At 39.1% G+C, this 19,802-nt stretch overlaps 1 protein-coding gene and 1 pseudogene across 12 annotated transcripts in view; one reads left to right on the top strand and one right to left on the bottom strand.

The window, feature by feature from the left end:
* The window catches only part of NR3C2 (nuclear receptor subfamily 3 group C member 2), a 280,863-nt gene that overhangs the window by 93,038 nt on the left and 168,023 nt on the right, over positions 1–19,802 (bottom strand). The window lies entirely within an intron of this gene.
* Positions 16,494–16,797, top strand: LOC140910446 (transcription initiation factor IIA subunit 2 pseudogene; annotated as a pseudogene).

Consider the following 19,802-nt stretch of genomic DNA (forward strand, 5'->3'; position numbering starts at 1 on the left):
TGCATAGGTGACCACAGACCCAAACCCTTGGATCTTAGAACAATGAAAAAGCATTCAGTTTTCTTACAAGAAGACTTTTAATAGAAGTAAAGGAATCACCTCTGTAAAATCAGGATGGTAGATACCTTACAGGGTAATTAGATTCAAAACATAGAGAATCCCTCTAGGCAAAACCTTAAGTTACAAAAAAGACACACAGACAGGAATAGTCATTCTATTCAGCATAGTTCTTTTCTCAGCCATTTAAAGAAATCATAATTTAACACATACCTAGCTAGATTACTTACTAAAAGTTCTAAGACTCCATTCCTGTTCTGTCTCTGGCAAAAGCAGCATACAGACAGACAGACCCTTTGTTTTTCTCCCTCCTCACAGCTTTTGAAAGCATCTCGTCTCCTCATTGGTCATTTTGGTCAGGTGCCAGCGAGGTTACCTTTAGTTTCTTAACCCTTTGCAGGTGAGAGGATTTTTAAGGGGTTTTACCCTTCCCTTTATATTTATGACACACCTCATCTCTTAACAAATTGTTTCAGCAATTAATTATCCTCTCTGTTAAAAGATTTCCTCCCTTTACCCACCTGCTAGTAATGCTCTCCAGATTTCTTTGCAGAAGGGGAATTGAGCTCAACATGCAAGACTGCAGAGGACATAATAGCTAAGGACATATTCCACCCCCTCTTACACCTCACAGATTCTGCAATGCGGAAGTGAGCGAAGTGCATAATAAAGTGAGTTTATGATACCTCTTCCTTACCAAATCTGTGTGTAAGGTAGGTTTGTCAAAGACGACTGCTCACACTCAAGTTCTGAAAAGACAATTTCTCAGCAACTCTAAAGAGAAGAACAGAGACCTGGGTCCCCTGATTTTTCTTTGAAGGGTCTATCTACACACGGTTTCACAACTGCTTCCAAAGACTGAAGTATATTCAAATTTCAATGCTATGCTTATACTGAATTCTCAACTGTTCTCAGTTGCTCTCACTCATTTTCCATAAATTACAACAATAGACATAGATCTTCTCATAAAAACCTACATTAGCCACTTTGACACAGATTATATAGTGCCACCGTTCAATATTTACATCTTCTACTTTCCTAAACACTTGTAAGGGAAAGAAAAAGGGTTTTCAGATAACCACAAACAAGGGAAAAATTCAATTTGATCAAATCTGTTCTAAAATATCCTTGAGAATGGCTATTTGAATCAATTCCATTAGAGTGAATGGATACTTGAATATTATAAAATAGATGCACATTATCAAACAATACATCACCCTGGAGAAATGAAAATACAAACTGAAAGTTTAGAAGTCATGTGAGTTACTGAATGATCATAAAAATTTGCTTTGTCTATGAAGCTAAACTATTACACCCATATATTACAATCAAATTATAGCTATAATCCTTTAATCCTGCAGTAGACATTGCAAAATTGAACACTTGTTCCCTTTTCCTATGGTTGCATTGACTTTAATTAGGTAACTGGTTCAACTGTTTTGATCTTTTCAATTGGGAGTACATGTGATGGGTTGAACTACAATTAAGATGAGCTTTAAAAATAGGTGTCTACATTTTATGGGGTGTGGAGATGAAGTTTGTCCCTTCTTGAGGAAGCAAAGAATATGAGCTATGCAATTCTGTGGCTGTGATGGATTTAAGACAAAGTTGTGAGAGGTCTTTTGTGTTTAATCAGTGATTCCTGACTTCTGTTTTCCACTATTTCTGGGAAGTGGTCAGTTAACCCTCATAATTAAGCAATAAGGCATGACAGTATTATTATTATTATTATATTATTACTGTCAGCTTGCAAACGTAGTGAGGCATAAGGAGAAATCCATGGACATGCTTTTGATACTTTTAAGTGGACCTGCGTTACAAGTTACACAATATGAAATTAATCCAACTAATCAGCCACTTGGGAGCCATGGCTTTGCCAAAAAACTGGGGGTTCTAATAAAGTGAGGGCAGTCTATGCTTATGTACCATGAAAAGTCCCTGGAAAAAAATGAATATTGATAAAGGAATATACAGGAAGAATGGTTTACTGTATTTTATCATGTGACTGAATTGTGAATTAATACAGCAATCAGCTGCACTGTATGCATTAGCAGACAAAAGGGTGGATGTCTCAAACTCACTGTAGAAGCAGAGTTCCTTCAACCACCAGCATGTTAGTCAACAGCCTACTAAATCACACCATGGAGTGGCTGTTATGGTTAGAGAGAATGAGATGCACTTTAGACCCATTTTAGCCCCTCTCAAGTACACCCCTTTGTGGGCAGGTTTCGCTACATTCACATCTCAAGTACACCCCTTTGTGGGCAGGTTTCACTACATTCACATCTCTCCAGGTTCTGTGTTCCTTGACAGATCTAACTGGGTTTGGCACCTATAAGCAATTTTCCTCCAGGAATCTGAGACTACCAAACCAATTAAAGGGGCTCAAAAACACCTTCAAAACTAAACATTATTTATTCACCCAAAAGGTATGCAGCACACAGAACAAAGTGTTTAAACAATAAAGGTCTATACATATATTTCCCCCTTATTAAGATTAAACCTTAATCTTTCTTTGCCAGTTTTGGTGAGTTCTACTCAGAGGAGTTACTTCCATTTCTGGGGTGGGAGAAACAGCCTGTTGCTGCAGCATGCTCTCTGTGTCCCTCTCTGTGTTCCAGATGCGCACATTTTATCCAGTTCAAACATCTTGTCCTGATTTCCCCCTAAGCCCCTTCATTTGCTCTCTGGGCAGAACTGCTTTATTTCTCTCCCTAGAGGTTTCTTTCCCCTCCCCTCCCCTGGAGTTATCAGGGAGACTTCAATTGGAGGTGAAGCTTCCAAGGAATTCATGTGTATTGTCTTTAAAATATGGTGATTGAATTAAAGTCATAGTCTCTGACTTAACCCTTTGAGTCCAGGTAGGCAGCAGTACAAACGGAGCAAGTAAACTGAAGAGCACCTGATATCTATAAAAAATAATACAGAGATTTCACTCATTTTCCACAGTGGCTTATTGTTACATTATGGCTAATGATTTTCATATTTAATTTAAAAGAAAACTCTGGGAGAGAAAGAGAGGGGGCAGAGAGAAGAATTATAAAAAATCATTCAGCAATAAAATGTAGCTCTTAGAAGAACAACAACAAAAAATGATTAGGTGCAGGAGTGACCAGGAGATCAGGCAGAATGAAAGTTAGTAACATAATGCTAAAACACAATAACTGACTCATGAGCAGGGATTTGAAGGACAGTAAAGTTTCCTAGAAACAACTGGAGAAGGGATGCTGTTATTAGAGTGCTTGAAAATGCTCAAGTAAGTGCATCTCTTAGAAGATCATTTTGAAAAACTATTGTTGGTCAGCCACTGTTCAATCTTTATCATAACATAATTTCCTGCCTGTACTAATAAGCATGCTTTGCTGGTCTGTTTATACCCTTTGGAACTTTCTCATGCTTCCAGTCGCAAGATATTGCAGCCTCCTCTTCTTAAATGAACAGTTAAAATAGAGCAATTGGCAGGCATTCTTAGTAAAATTCTGATCTAAAAATGGTTTTGCTTCCCAAAATAAATTGAGACTAGAATACCGCAAGTCAGTGTGGCTATTTGGGCTAGCAATAGCATTATTTGTTTCTAGTGCACTAATTTATAAAAAAGGTTATAGGCAATTTTGTTCTGTTGCATTAAAACATTCACGTAACTGAATTCTCTGTACAGACCTACTGTATTTGAATGTCTTCCAGCTGCCCTACATACTGTACAGCATAGGAGTACCTGCATGATGCCACTGCAGAAGAATGGGAATATGAGAGATCATTTATAGTTCCCAAGGCTCTCTAAAGCATTTGAACACTTGTGAGATCCTGTCATTTGAATTCACCTGTTTGCCATTGCATAATATCATTACAATACCACTGGCAGTAGCAGTCTAATTCAAGAATCTGAGGTTACCACTGCATAAGTATTTTCCTATGGTTAGGCCATCAGTAACATGATAGAAAGTCTAAGTATTATTTTTAAATGGAGTGATGTCTTTTATTGGCATTTCTGATTTTAGATGTTAGTGCATACTAAACAAAAAGTAGTTATTAATTTTCCCTAATAGTCCATCATTATAATTCCACTGTATCAGAGAAAATGAGCAGCTATAATTTTTGTAATTTCAAGCAGCATTGTTAAGAATGGTATTTGCACACATCATATGATATCATAAGCATGACACGAGAAGTAATCCTTCCACTTTACTCAGTACTGATATGGCCTCAGCCAGATTTGTGTGTCCAGTTCTGGGCACCACACTTTGGAAAAGATGTGAACAAATTGGAGGAAGTCTAGCGGAGAGCAAGAAAAAAACATTAAAGGTCTAGAAAAGATGACCTATGAGGAAAAATTGAAAAAAAATTGGGTGTGTTTAATCTGGAGAAGAGAAGACTGAGAAGGGGACATGATAACAGTGTTCAAGTACATAAAAGGACAAGAAGTAATGGGCTGAAATTGCAGCAAGGAGGATTTAGATTGACATTAAGAAAAACGTAACTGTCAGGGTAGTTAAGCACTGGAACAAATTACGGAGGGAGGTTGTGGAATCTCCATCACTGTAGGTTTTTAAGAATAAGTTAGACAAATATCAGTTAGGAATGGACTAGAGAATACTTAGTCCTGCCTTAGTGCAGAGGACTGGACATATCGAGATCCCTTCCAGTCCCACATTTCTATGATTCGGTGATTCTATGCCTGCCAAGATTTTCAGAAATGGATTAATAAAATGTAGATTTAGGAACTTAACTGTAACACTAATAACTGCCTGGTTTTCAAAAGTGCAGAGCACTCTTTTCTCTTTTAAATTAATCCGTGACTAAGATTTAAACTAGTTTCAGAGTAGCAGCCGTGTTGGTCTGTATTTGCAAAACTAGTTAAAACACCTTAGAGACTAACAAATTTATTAAACTGTAGTTCTAGCCTACTAAAATAAAAAATTAAAACAGTACTTTCACTATCTGGCTAGGCAAGCACAAAGTTTTAAGGAAATCTTACAAACTGCAGTTTAAATTGTTCCCTTTAGAAAAAAGTTACAGCTCAGTTCTTTTGATCTATGCCCACACACAGTATCATACAGTGAATCTCTCCAGCAAAGCAACATTACAGTTTTCAATATCATTCATCACCCATTTCTGTAATAAACAGCTGTTTTGACAATTTGAAGAACTGTTTGTCATATGTCTACCTCCAACCTGAGGGATTTTTTTCCTATACAAAACAACTCAGGTTTTTCATTTGTTACAAAGCAGCAAGCAAGCAAGCAGCATATAGAAAACTTGAAACTATAAAATACAAAATATCCAGTCCATCTCTCTTCTGCATTATAAATGTTACATGAGCCAGTTCCCAGATGAATTAAAATGAGCAGCTGGGTATAGTATAAATGAAAAGCTGTATTGTAGTTGTACTGCTTCGTTACAGGTGATGGGCTATACCACTAGCAGAGAAAATATTAGGCTGTAATAGAGGAATGAGTGCAAGTGAACTGAACAAGAAAGAGTGTAAAAAGCATCCTGGATCTAGCTTTCAGTTAAAGTTAAAATGAAGCACAAGCATCAAATGGGGGCAACGTTAGAAATTTGACTTAAGTGCACTGAACCTATGCTAATTACAGATTTTTTTTTGGAAACAGAGGAATAGAATTAAAATGAAAGAAACTCAAAATATTTTGCATATCATAATGTGAGTGTTTTACAAATGACAACAATTTTATTTGATTAGCACTTAGCAAAACCAACTACAAAAATACTACTTTTCAACAAATTGTAAAAAAAAAAAAAATTCAAAAGCACCTAATTCGTGTTCTAAAAACATTTTAAATTGATTTTTGTTTATGGATTTTGAGTTATATTTTGAGATCAGTTTGTTTTTATACCACAGAGGGCACTTCTCTGTTGGTGATTTCCTTGATTTAAATTTTCAAAATGACATGCACCACATTGGGAGCACACAAACTTCAATGCATTCGCACTAACCCTGACTTACTCACATATAGATATTTATATGCAAATTAGGGTTTGCATGCAAGCCCAGGATTTTGGTTATGTGCATGTTGTACATATGCAGCTGAATGTCACTTTTGCAAATGTGGCCTACAGTGTCTTCTTATAATCCATTTCATTTCCAGACACACCAAGATATTTGTTAACACCTTGGCTTTCATCTAACCTACTGTGCATCTCCTCTTTCTAAAATATAACCTTGCCCAAATTCCTTCTCATGATACTCCTTCCATAAGGCATTTCTTTTATCTTTTCTGAAATTCTGAAATATTCTTTTCTGAACAATGGTGGGTCTGTACTTCAGTGAATATACATATCTACTGCCTAGGTAATCATTCCATTACAATTTCCTGTTCTCACTATTGGTCACCTATTGTACAATTAAACAAAATCTGTATCTATACTGATTTTTTACATACTAGCTTGCTAAAGTAAATGGAAGTCACTTGTGAGAGATCAGAGGCACTATCAAGGCAGAATGGCTTTCTGTCTTTCTTTTTTGCCACCTTATACATTAACTAGCACTGTGACTCAGCAAGAGATCTACAGTTTGCTTCATACTGAAGGCTGAGCTTAACTCACAAGCAGTCTCTGCTAGGAAAACAGGTGGTGGTATTGTTTTTACGCTACTGTCTTGGTTCATCCTTAGACAGAATAAGGCAACTCCACTAGCAACTCCACTTGCTTACTTTTCTGCTTATAGTTAAGGTGTTGCAAAGCCAGTCAATACAAAATAGGGAATGGAAGCTTAGCAATCAGAGCAAAAGATTGGGAGTCAGGGGCATTCTGGATTCTGTTCCAGCTGGACAACTGACTTATTCTGTGTCCTTGAATATGTTCTTTGATTTCTTTGTACCTCATTAAGATAGGTGGGGATTGAGTAAAAAGCAAAACTTATCTGAAAAACTAATGCTGAGCAGAAGTGTCGTTGATACCTCTCTCTCTCTCTCTCTCTCTCACACACACGGTTAATAGTATCTTACTCCAAAGAATTCTGCAAATAACAAAATGTAAACATCCAACATTCACTCAATATTTTTGTAGGCTTCCATTTCCCTTTCATAGTCTTACTATGAACATTTTAAAAAAAGAATAAAAGAGGCACTGGAAAATTGTTATCTAACTTCTTATTTAGTAATTTTAACATCACAACTGACCACACAATTTTCAAAAAATATATATGAAAATATCCAGAAACATAATGTTTTAAATGTACTTAAAATATTTATGTTGATTTGAAACAGTTGACGATTTTAACACTGATTCTTCATTTTATGCATAGGAAATATCTCTGAAATCAGTAAAGCATTAAAACAAGTGAAAATATTTTAATATTTAGAGAACTATAATTCTCTCTGAACCAGACAAAAAATTATCCCATGAAAAACATGGTGCACCTTTGCATAACTTTACTTCAGCACAGCTTTTGATAATTATAAAATATGCTATTATAAGGTGAGTAATTAAAGTGAAGCTTTGTACATTGAGGGCCAAGACACAGCAAGTTGTTTTATATCAGATGGAGTGTTACACCACAAAGCCTGATAAAGGAAGTGGTTCACAGTACAGCATCAGAAATGAATCTCAAATCACATGTGCAACACCTGCAGTGTATTCAGGAAACAAGCAGCACCACAGGACTACAGCAAAATGACAAGTTAACCACATCAACATCAGATGCTGCAACAATCTGCAGATGAAATTTACATAGTAAAAGTTACCAGAGATTCAAAACAGGTAAATCCCCAAACATGTTGGGAACTATTGTGGGCACAAAAGGGGAGAGAGGAGGACACATTCCCACAGATGCCAGGAATCTGTGATTGTGCCTTCCCAAATTCATTTGGTTCTGTGTAGGTACGCACCACTGCCAATGGAAGCCGGGGTAAAATGCTACAATTTAAATCTAAATAGTTAATTAGGTAGGATGTTGTTAGAGTAAAATATGTGCCCTGATACCATAATAAATAATAATTACACACACAAAACATTAAAAGAACACTGTTAAGGTTGCAAAATTGGGCACTCAAAAGTTAGGGAATGCCCAAATTGAGGTTGTCTTTGCCTACATTCTGGGGATGAATAGGGCTGTGTAGTGAAGGTGACTGTTATCTGTAAGACCTCCTGCTTTCACTTGTTGCACAAATTGAAATACGTAGTGAATGAGTGAACATACTAATATTCTTTCCTCCTCTTTTGTGCGTGATTATCAAGGAAACTTCTACTCAGACGCAGGGTTAGGACTATAGGAAGAGAAGGAGGGTTTCATGGTTAAGGCATTTGAATGCTGCATGGACATCTTGATTCTATCCTGACTTTGGCTACTGAATTCCTGTGTGATGTAAGTAAATTACTTCAAACCAACTTTTCACAGGTGGTCACTAATTGTACATTCTGCATTTTCTGGTCACCCAGCTTGATACCTTGCAGCCTGATTTGCAGAAGTGCTGAGCACTCAACTGCAACGGAAGTCAATGGGAGCTGTGCGCTGAACATATATAGTGCTATATAATGGTACGTATTCTGAAAAAATCAGGTCTTCATCTCAAATTGGGTCCCAAAATTAGGGGATGCTTTAGACCTTAATCTCTCTGTGCCTCAGCTCCCAATCTGTAAAATGGGGATAACATCACCACCACCCTCATCTCACAGGATGTTGTGACAATAAATTAATTAATAATAAGTTAATTTGTGAGGCACTCATACCCTATGTTAATGCCACAGAAAAGCTCACAAGGAAATGAATAATTCTATCTTCAGAGCAGGGTTTGCCTATTGTGCAGTAAAGAAGGAAAGGGGCCACACAATGAACAATGAGAATAAAATAAAACTATTGAATAGTTGCTCATTACATGTGCACTGTGGGAGGCACGGATTATGTGGAAAACATTGCATGTGATCATGTAATTAAATACGATCATAATGCATAAGCACATGGTGGCTGAATTAAAGTTGCTTGGGCAACCTTTATTCTGGCATTTCCTAATTCTGGAGAGCTTGACTTTGCAACTTTAATAACGTTCTTTTAACACAGTTTCAGGAAAAGACCTGATCAGCCCTGGGCTAGAGCATGCCCTGTGTGGATGGAATCATTGCTGCAAAGCTTTACACACGCTTGATAGAGACTTGCTAAACTGTGTTCCCCTCCCCCCCGAGGCTTCTAAATTGGCCAAATTTGGACAGATTTTCACAAGAGACACCTTCATTTCACAAAAGCCACCCCTCTCCCTGCCAGATTTTTCAAGTCCCTGTTCCAAAGCCTGGGGACCTAAGAGCTTCTCACAGAAAAGGTCGCCGGGATTTTTTAACATGAGTAAAACAATGTACTTCTTCTTAGCCTCGTTCTCAGAAACGGCTGAACCATTTCGTCTGAAGTTTTCCAAAAATCTTCAACCTGAGGCAGTCACACAGAAAATTTCAACCCCAACAGTTACATTTTGGAAAGTTATAAGTAACTGGCAACAGGGTCTTGTAATTAGAAGTGTCAGTGTCAGGCAATCTTAATACCAGGTGGTGATATCAGCATGTAGAACAGTTTATTGTGTTAGTTTTAATATTAAAGCACAGGACACATGGGTTGTCTGTTTGGAGACATTTTTGTTTGCTATTGTTTTCTTTAAAACTTAAGTCTTAGCCTTAGTTCCCATTATCATAGAATCATAGAATATCAGGGTTGGAAGGGACCTCAGGAGGTCATCTAGTCCAACCCCCTGCTCGAAGCAGGACCAATCCCCAACTAAATCATCCCAGACAGGTCTTTGTCAAGCCTGACCTTAAAAACTTCTAAGGAAGGAGATTCCACCACCTCCCTAGGTAACGCATTTCGGTGTTTCACCACCCTCCTAGTGAAAAAGTTTTTCCTAATATCCAACCTAAACCTCCCCCACTGCAACTTGAGAATATTACTCCTTGTCCTGTCCTCTTCTACCACTGAAAATAGTCTAGAACCATCCTCTCTGGAACCACCTCTCAGGTAGTTGAAAGCAGCTATCAAATCCCCCCTCATTCTTCTCTTCTGCAGACTAAACAATCCCAGTTCCCTCAGCCACTCCTCATAACTCATGTGTTCCAGACCCCTAATCATTTTTGTTGCCCTTCGCTGGACTCTCTCCAATTTATCCACATCCTTCTTGTAGTGTGGGGCCCAAAACTGGACACAGTACTCCAGATGAGGCCTCACCAATGTCGAATAGAGGGGAACGATCACGTCCCTCGATCTGCTCGCTATGCCCCTACTTATACATCCCAAAATGCCATTGGCCTTCTTGGCAACCAGGGCACACTGCTGACTCATATCCAGCTTCTCGTCCACTATCACCCCTAGGTCCTTTTCCGCAGAACTGCTGCCTAGCCATTCGGTCCCTAGTCTGTAGCGGTGCATTGGATTCTTCCATCCTAAGTGCAGGACCCTGCACTTATCCTTACTGAACCTCATCAGATTTCTTTTGGCCCAATCCTCCAATTTGTCTAGGTTCCTCTGTATCCTATCCCTGCCCTCCAGCATATCTACCACTCCTCCCAGTTTAGTATTATCCGCAAATTTGCTGAGAGTGCAAACCACACCATCCTCCAGATCATTTATCTGTCCACTTCTACTGTATCAAAAAACTGACTGGGTGTCAAATCAAAATTCAGAATTCCTGGAAAATCCGCCCTTTCAAAACTTATTTAAAGAGACTTGGACGTTAAAAAATATAAAGGCATTGCATAACGTCTACGCTTTGTACTATTAAGTAGGTGGTGGTGGGTGACTGATCCAGGATCCATTTCTTGAGAGGGGAACGACTTACTGGAGACAGACTCAGCAATCCAAACACAAACGCTTTGAACCCTAGCAATGTTGTAGGTTGTTTGATATTTAAACAAATAATAAATGTTAACTTGTAAGGATGGCACATAGTTTTCTCTTTCTTTAAAGATGGTGAATTTTAGGGCCTTAGGGTTGACCTCTTCCCATTGCAAACAATTTATAAAGAGAAATAAAAAGTTTAGGTTAGGACTAGATTACCAAACTAACAAAGGCAGGAAAAACATGAAGCAGTATTACAAAAATAAAAAAGGTGAAATCCTAGCCCCTTTGAAATCAACAAAAATTTGCCTTTTCCCACCACAATTTCACCCACAAAAATTACAGACAAGATGCCAGCATACTTTCCCTTTCCCTCTATCCATAATAGACTGATCTATACACATGAATTTCATTTTTGCCCGAAACCACTTTCCCACTCTTTCATTAAAAATTGAATTAAGTACTACAAAAAGAGTTTGTGTCTGGTTGTGTGTGTATATACATTTATTTTGAAATTTTACTTATTTAGGAGTTTCTTTCAGCTATGAATCCAATTGTAAGAGCAAAATTTCTTATCTATAATTCTGCTTCTCTGGAGATATCTTGCAGGATTCTCTGGGTCTTAGCTATTTAGCCTGAAATTGGCAGAACTCGCCTGGATCCTAAGGTTTTTCTTTTAACCTCGAGGGCAGCAGTAGATGGGCAGAAATTGATTAGGTCCCCTACTGGCTGATACAAGTTACCCAGCACTAAGCATAAATGCTGCTCTTGGAACGTTTCAGTCAGTTCCTTTGACTGAGCAGAATGTGAAACTCCCTGAAAGGTTTATCATCTTAAACTTTTCTAAAATCAAAAATGGGTCAGAGAGAAGAAAAAACAAACCTGAATGGAAAAAGGTAAAAAATAAAATAAAGTTGTAACCTCGAAACTCAGAGGGGAGATTGGGCAGGCAAGCAAATGAGAATTTTGTAAGATGATATCTTCAAAAAAGCAGTATTACAAGTACATAATTTTCTCTTTTTTAAAGATAGCATATGTTTGGGACTCTCACATCTGAAGAGTAAGAAGATGATGGGATGGCTCAAAAGAAAAATGAAAGCGAAGCTTTCCTGAGGTTATATGAAATGCCTCCATTCTTTCCGCATTAGATTACATCTGAAGACTCACGTCTGTCATGATGCTTATGAAAAACAGACACTGAGCCTCTTCAAGAGCAACATGAGCATATTTTACCTCTTCTGATCAGGGCAGGGACCCTGCCTTCTGTTTAGGAATGTGCCTAGAACATTGTTATGTTGCACGCTGCTGGACAACAAATGAAAAGTAATAATAGGCTGAAAGGACACTGCAGTGAGCCAGCTGCAGAAGCAGCATAACAAATACTACTGCACTGGAGCAGAGGGGTAACGTGGAGTCCAGCTAGTGCCCCCCCCCAGCACCCCCTGGACGCAAAAGCGTGGAAGAGAGGTCAATCCACTCTCAGGGCACTAGGACCCATGCAGTGATCCCCATCCTCCACCATGTGAGCTTGGAGGAAGAATTTAAACTGCAGGGATTGAAGTTAATAGGAGCAGCTGCACAAGCAGGTTAAGCGTGGACTGGCAGACAAAAAAATACCCAGTAAAAACTGTAAAAAATATTATTACTGTTCTGTGTTGATTGGTTATGTGCTTCAGCCCCTTCCCAGCTCCTGTCTCAGCCTCTTCATCTCAGCCTCACTCCACACTTGTCCCTCAGACCTTTCTGCCCTGCTCTGTCCTGCTCACCCCCGCCCTTCCCTTGTCTTTCCAATTAGCTAATCCCCTCCTAACTAAAGCTGCTCCCTGAAAATCATGGAACTAACATCACATTTGTTGACATTACATTGGATGCTCTGCTAGGATATTACATCCCTTTCACCCTGGTCTGCTTTGTCTATTTAGATTATAAGCTCTTCAGGCAGGGATTGTCTACTACTCTGTATTTGTGCAGTGCCTAGCGCAATGAGGCTCTGATCTTGGTTGTTCCCTAGGCACTACTGTAATAAACATGATTAATAATAATAAGCAGCAATAACAAGGGCAATAGCAACAATATGAAGGAAGGCTTTCATATATATAAGCAAAAATCAAAGATATAAAAAGAGTAGTAAGATACCTGTGAGAAGAGGAATCCTTTTTCTACAGGGGTGAAGTTGAGTCCCGAGTGAAGTCGATATATGTTTTGCCATTGAGTTCAACAGAGCCAGGATTTCACCCCAAATCTTTGGGGTCTAGATCAGAGAGGATGAGCTCGGAATAAAAGATGAACTCAGTCTGTGAGTTTAAACCATAGCAGGGAAGAAAATAAGATTATCTAATTTACCTAAAAGCTATCAAAGCTGTCTAAAATTGCAATGCTCTAACAGCTTGATAAATCTCTACAGATTTGAGAAGAGACACTCTGCAGCTACTCCATGGAAAGGAAGAAACTGAAGTGATCGGTAACTTCAGCTTGTAACTTGAGCACCTAATGTTCAGTGCTCTCAGGGGAGGGTGAAAGGGTATTTATGCAATCCCAGGAAGGACTGCTTTTCTGGAAGGTTCCAAAGCTCAGAGGTACCCACAAAGACGACTAAGGAAAAAGTGTGTCCTACAAGCGGGAATATGCAGAAGCCACTTGGAGAAGAATTAATTGTTTCACCATACATCCATATGTTTGATCCAGAAAATAATCTTAAATTGTCTGATGCCCTTCCAGGGTTTTTTGCCAAATATTTTTGGACTGCTGAGTCACACAGATCTTCATAAGAAATACAATTCTACACTTCTTCCTCTTCCAAGTTACATGTATTAGTCTGTAAACGTGTGAAGTTCCCACCCTGTTCTGAATGTATATAATCAAAACAGTGCATATAATAAAATTTTGCCTTTAATTTTGGCTTGGAATTTGGATTTTCAAATACAACCTGAACATTAACCTTTCCTTCATCTTTCTCTCTAAACTTGACCATTCTCAGATTTTTTTCCCCCCGCAGAGAATCTTTTGTCCCATCACTAGGCTCCATTTTCTCCAGACAGGCTCCAAGCACTCTACAGCAAGATGATCCAGAGGCAGGATCTGGGAAAATGTCACCATTACTGTTTCACATCCCAAATTTAGATTGGTTGATCCATCCATTCTTTCTGTATCACTGGTTACTTTCATTTCAGTATTAGCAGCTATGTTAACTTTACAAGTTTGAGTTCTTCTTTCTTCACTGTTAATTTATCTCAGTGATGCTATATGCATAAAGTAAGCGCCCATTGTAAATTATTTTCTTTCATTGTTCCCAAAAATGGACATTACTGCTTCTGACAAACTGTAATGCAGTTAGAAAAAATTGGGGTTTTTTTCAGGTGAATACGTTGAAGGTATTCATGTGTACACATTGAACTAATGGCGGAGACTTTTGATCTTGCATATGTTTAGCAGAAAATACAGCTTTGACTTGCCTGTTATTAAAGGAAAGATGCTAGCTTAGGATTTAGGCGGTCTAGGCTCAATGCCCTGCTCTACTTCAGGCTTACTGTGTGACCTTGGGAAAGTCACTTAGGTCCAGATTTGCTCAGCATTGTAGTGCCTGACCAACTCTTAGGCAGTCTGCTGCCTAATGAAATCCTCATCCCTACAACGCATGGGGAGAGTCAGGTGCCTAGGCAAGGGATCCTCAGAAGCCAGCAAGCTGAGCAGGAAGCTGCCTAATCTAGCCATGAATGAAATGTACAGGAAAGGGCTTAGGCACCTGAGATAGGCAAGAGATAGGCACCTCTCCCTGCTCAGGATCGTCAGCGTCCTGGAGGTAGGTGCCTAAGCCAGGTCAGCTGCTTAGGTAGCCCAGGCACTAACAGGTAAAAATGTGCTCACTAGACCTGGTTTTCCCATCCTGTGAGATCTTCCCACTCCACATTAAGATGGTGAGTGAGAGAGAGAGAGAGTGCGCACACATGCATGTCCCTATAACCTGGTAGTTAGGGCACTCATCAGGGACGTGAGAGAGGTTCAAATCCCTGCTTTTCCTGATTCGGAGTTTGGACTTAAATCCACATCACCCTACATTTCCTTGTGTCCCCAGATGTCCTTTCTACAGGTACTGTGTTGCCACTTCACCCTAGTGGTGGCCTGCATCTGGCTTTCCTGCTGTAGGATCTGACAGGTATCAGGTCTTACGCATGTTCAGAGCAGGCCTATAAGATCATCCTCCCATGGTAAGATCCTACTTTGGGGCTTTGGCTTCAGCTAGGGCTCCAAGCATCTTGTTAGCTGTCAGGGAGCACCAGCGCTCAGTTGGCTTTGTGAATGCTGACAGGCAGAAACTCTACCAAGTTAGCTGGCAGTTGAGTGGCAGTTTTGAGAATGTCAGTGGGTCTTTAGGTGCCTAACTACTTTTGAGGATCTAGGCCTTAGTTTCTCTATGCATCAGTTCCCCATCTGTAAAATGGGAATAGTAGTAGTACCCTACCTCACAGAGGTGCCGTGAGGATAAATATATTAAAGATTGTTATATCTCAGGTAATATGGTTATGGGAGCCATATAAATACCTAAGATCTATAGATCCTCACTATCAGGGTCCAAGGGGTCATTGCTAATTAGAAATTGGGCAAACAGAGAAAGGCTACACTTTTATGAATGTAATTTTAACACTGATACAAACTAACTAGCAGCACTCACAAAACTAAAAAAAAAAAAAAAAAATCAAATTAGGGCTGATCTTGTGGGATAGTTGTAGTGTTTTTCAGAGCTATGCAGGAGGCCCAAATTTAAATACCTATCTTGGCACCTGTTTGTTGCTCTCTAGGGCAATGCTCAGCCATGGGGAAGGGAATGATTTGAATCATTCAACAGTAACTCATGAACAGATCAGCCAGAAGAATGGGAGTTATAATTTGGAGTCTTAAAGTGGAGAGAATTTAAAGCGACAGAAAATGATGGCACACTTAGCACTAGTTTACTAACACCTGACCTGTACTGAAATCACTGAGAAGTCTTGAAAATGAAATTCAGTCTGAGATATTTTTTTTTAAATTTCTTTAACACACTAGCTGGTTTTTAGATTTGCTTGTTGTGAAAGCATCAGTGTTTTTCCACTGTTCTAGTCATTAACAGCTTCAGTTTGTGGTTCCGTATGGCACTGAAGCTGCTAAAATCGTCACTCGCTCCTTGCTAGTTTTGAAACCAAGAGACTGCATCAGCTAGAGTTTTTCTGGAACATAGCACCAGAATGAGCCTGCTCCATTAGTATTGTACACCTAACATTTATTGCCAAGTTTTCAGTCTCACTGTGCAGTTTGCTATGCAGTTCACACACGTCCACAGCAGCAACAGAACACTTTTTTTCCTCCAATAACTTGTAAACGACCTACTGTAAAATGCCTTGCCTTTAATTAATCTTCTCTCTACTTATGCTAAACATTGCTTTTTCCCCTTTTTCTTTTTGTGGTGCAGCTGTTGCCATTTCTGGCTCCTTTTCCATCAGTCTCCTAAGGTTTCAGCTACTGCAGCCAGTTAGGGGCAGGAAATAACAGTAGCCATTACCCCACTCAGCACTCTTGCCTGCCTGGGAGGAAGGGTGGAGGTATCCTTCCTATTTCTATGAAAAATTGAAATCCGGTGGCACTTTCAAAACCAGGGATGATCAGTAAAATTTTTATTTTGCAGTTGTAAACCATGGCACATCAACTGTATGGAAATACTACACTGGGAACAGGTCAGCTTATACAAGCTCACAAGCACTCAGCAGACTACCCCTCAGTTTGCACTTAAATTCAGGCTGTAAATTCAGATTGGCACAATAGGTCAGAAGCAGACTCAATTTCAGGGATCCTCTGAATACATACAGATTCTGAGATAACGTATGGACATTTGTATAGAACAATGTTGAATTCAGAAAGGTCACTGACCTTGTGAAAGCTGTTAAAATGAAAACTGCAGCCTGTGATGGAAAAATACTGGTTCCAACACTGCAGAATGAATAGGAGAATGCAGAGAAGCACAGGAAAGGATTGTGTATATAATTTATTCTAGAGATGGGGGTGCAGACAAAAGTAATCCTTGCTAGCAAACATCACACAATGGTAGTACAAAGAAATCTCTTAAATTCAGTTTATTCAGCATGGACAAAAATATTGCTTTTTAAGCGACAACACACTTTCCCTCTCTTGTTCATCAAAATAATGTTTCTAATAAACTTCTATTCTCATAGCAAAACTAAAGAGAGAACTTTGTTAACGAAGCAAAGTCTTTAAGAATTTTCTAGCATTTCATTCTGCTTGTTTGGTATGCTTCTCACCTTTTTTTAGCCTAGAATTCCTAATTTTAATAAAAGAAAGGCATTGTGATAGAAGCATCACCAGGAAGCATGGAAATTTCAAAAGACTACTACACTGAGGTGTCCCCAATGGTACAGCCTGTAGAATATTCATGGGACTTTTATATCAATACGTGTAATATGTATCTTTGTATTTCTGGCTTGTTAGGTGGGTTTCTTGTGAAATCTGCAATTGGCAGGAGGGGAGGGGAAATTAATGCAAAGTTTCCAAAGCCAGTTATAAAGATACTAGAGTTGAGCGATTTTTTCCCAGTGAATAGAAATTAAGCTGAAAAAAAATCAGCGAATAGTTTTGGTTGAAAAAAAAATAGATTTGGGAAATGTCAAAACAGTTACGACATTTTGTTTCAAAACTAAATTTTTCAAATGCAATAAATCAAATTGACATTTTATTTAGAAAATGCTGACATTTCACTTTGAAATGTAGTTTCGAGTTGACATTCAAATCATTTAGTTCTACATGAATGAATTTTTTTCGGTTTTTCCTTTGTCAAGAACACCAAAAATATTTTATCTCTGATCGAAATGAAAATTTGTTTACGAGTGTTTTTTGGTTTGGTATTCACACAGCTGTAGCAGACACACAGACTTTGAAATTTCACTCCCCGGGGAGTGGGAGCATTGACTGGTTTTACCTGTTTCAGGAAGCAAGGGGAAAACAAAGGTCCACAACTGTATACAATGTCCACCTGAACAGTCTGGTGGCATTTCTCATTATGATCCAAAACTGACATGAGATTGTAACCTAGAGGGCAAACCCTGCTAGCTGGGTTTGAAGAACTTTGAGGCCTACCAGATTCCCCAACATGGAAGACAGTTTGTCTTATGATATGTTTTCTCTGTAATGCTTTTGTCCTAAAATAAATGTACTGTGCTCTATGAAAGCTGGTTGGTCACTAGTGCACATTCTCATAGGCCTTTGTGAGAGAGAGCAAAACTGTGAATTCAGGGCTAAGGTCAGACCTGCTGGGATAAACACAATGAAGCGCAGAGGGAGTGCAAGCCTAAATATCTGATCTGGAGGAAGCGGAACGCAGGTCCCTCCCCAAGAGAGGTGATGGCAAAAACTGAGACCTGACTGGGAGCCTGGGAACTATGACAGACGCACCTTAATTTCTCTTTCATTTCTATTCAGAAGCATGGAACTCTGAGAAATATGTTTTAAATAGCATATGGCAAAGCAATTGGACAACTGCTTAAATCTGAAATATATACTACACACAGCCTCAAAAGAGGAAAGGTGGTAGACTTTCTGGAGAGGGAAACTATAACGTAATTCTGCCAAAAGAATATCATGCATCTGGCCTGATGCTAAATGGCTGCAAAATACCTTTGCCTGCCAGAAGAACTGCATCTGTCCTCCAGCAAATTGGCAGGCTGGCATGTTAAGATGATTCTGCATCATTTTATGGCAAAAAGATTACCCTGGGTGGATTGCACAGGCAGATTTGTAATTCCCTTGAGTAGCTTGTGGATAGGAAGCTTGATCTTTTGGTCCAGTCTGTTATCCCCCATTCTAACGCACAATATGGCAATAAAGAACCATCCATAAACTGGAGTTGATCATCCCCAAGCCCCAGGTTTTGGATGGTCAAAATTCTTTCAGGAGTTCAGAACCTTCAGAAGTTGCCACCAAAGATAATTTTTTTTCCTCAGTGGAAGCCTATTGAGGGGAAGACTTGGAGGATTGATATGCAAACCTATACCAGAGATGATATATCTCTATAAGCTGTTCACTGAGGTACACATCAAATACTTACTGTACAGTATCCAGTGGCCAGTTTAAGCAAAGGAAAGCATATAATTATGCTGGAGGCAATTTCCTCGGGTCAAGAGTGTTTCCTTAGCTTATCAGAGAATCATAGAAATGTAGGGCTGGAAGGGACCTTGAGAAGTCATCCATTCCAGCCCCTGTGCTAAGGCCCAAGTAAACCCAGAACATCCCAGACAGGTGTTTGTCCAATCTGTTCTTAAAAACCTCCAATGATGGAAACTGCATAACCTCCCTTGGAAGATTTTTCAGAGCCCAAGTATCCTTATAGTTAGAAAAATCTTAATATATAACCTACATCTCCCTTGCTGCAGATCAAACCCATTACTTCTTGTTACACCGTCAGTGGACATGGAGAACAATTGATATAGTTCCACTTTGGGACAGTTCTGTGGAATTTAGACAAACTAAAAAGAAAATGGGGCATGGAAATGAAAATCCTGAGACCTCACATTCAGGGCTTGTCTACACAAACTGTTTGTGGCAAGGTGGGGTGTAAATCTACCCTATACTAGCCTGCCACAGACTAAATATCCATGTGGACCCTGCTGCCATCCACTAAAAGTTCTCTAGTGCACTTTGACTTACCTACTTTGAAACCTAAGTAAATCAAAGCACACTAGGGAACTTTTAGAGCATACAGCCCAGTTTCCCTCTCCCTCCTGTCTTTCTAATTCCCCCAAGCCTCTTGCACCTCAGTTCCTTCATTCCCCTGTATACCCTAATTCTCCCCACCCATCTTGCTCCTGTCATCTCATCTGAACCCCCAGTTTCCCCTTTCTATCATCTTTGTTAAATATATCTGGTGCACTAGGTAGCTTTCAAAGAAGTATTTAGGATTTATAATAATTTTTTCCATTAATTTTCATAAATTTCA

This window comes from Lepidochelys kempii, chromosome 4, assembly GCF_965140265.1.
Source record: "Lepidochelys kempii isolate rLepKem1 chromosome 4, rLepKem1.hap2, whole genome shotgun sequence".
Lineage (NCBI taxonomy): Eukaryota > Metazoa > Chordata > Testudines > Cheloniidae > Lepidochelys > Lepidochelys kempii.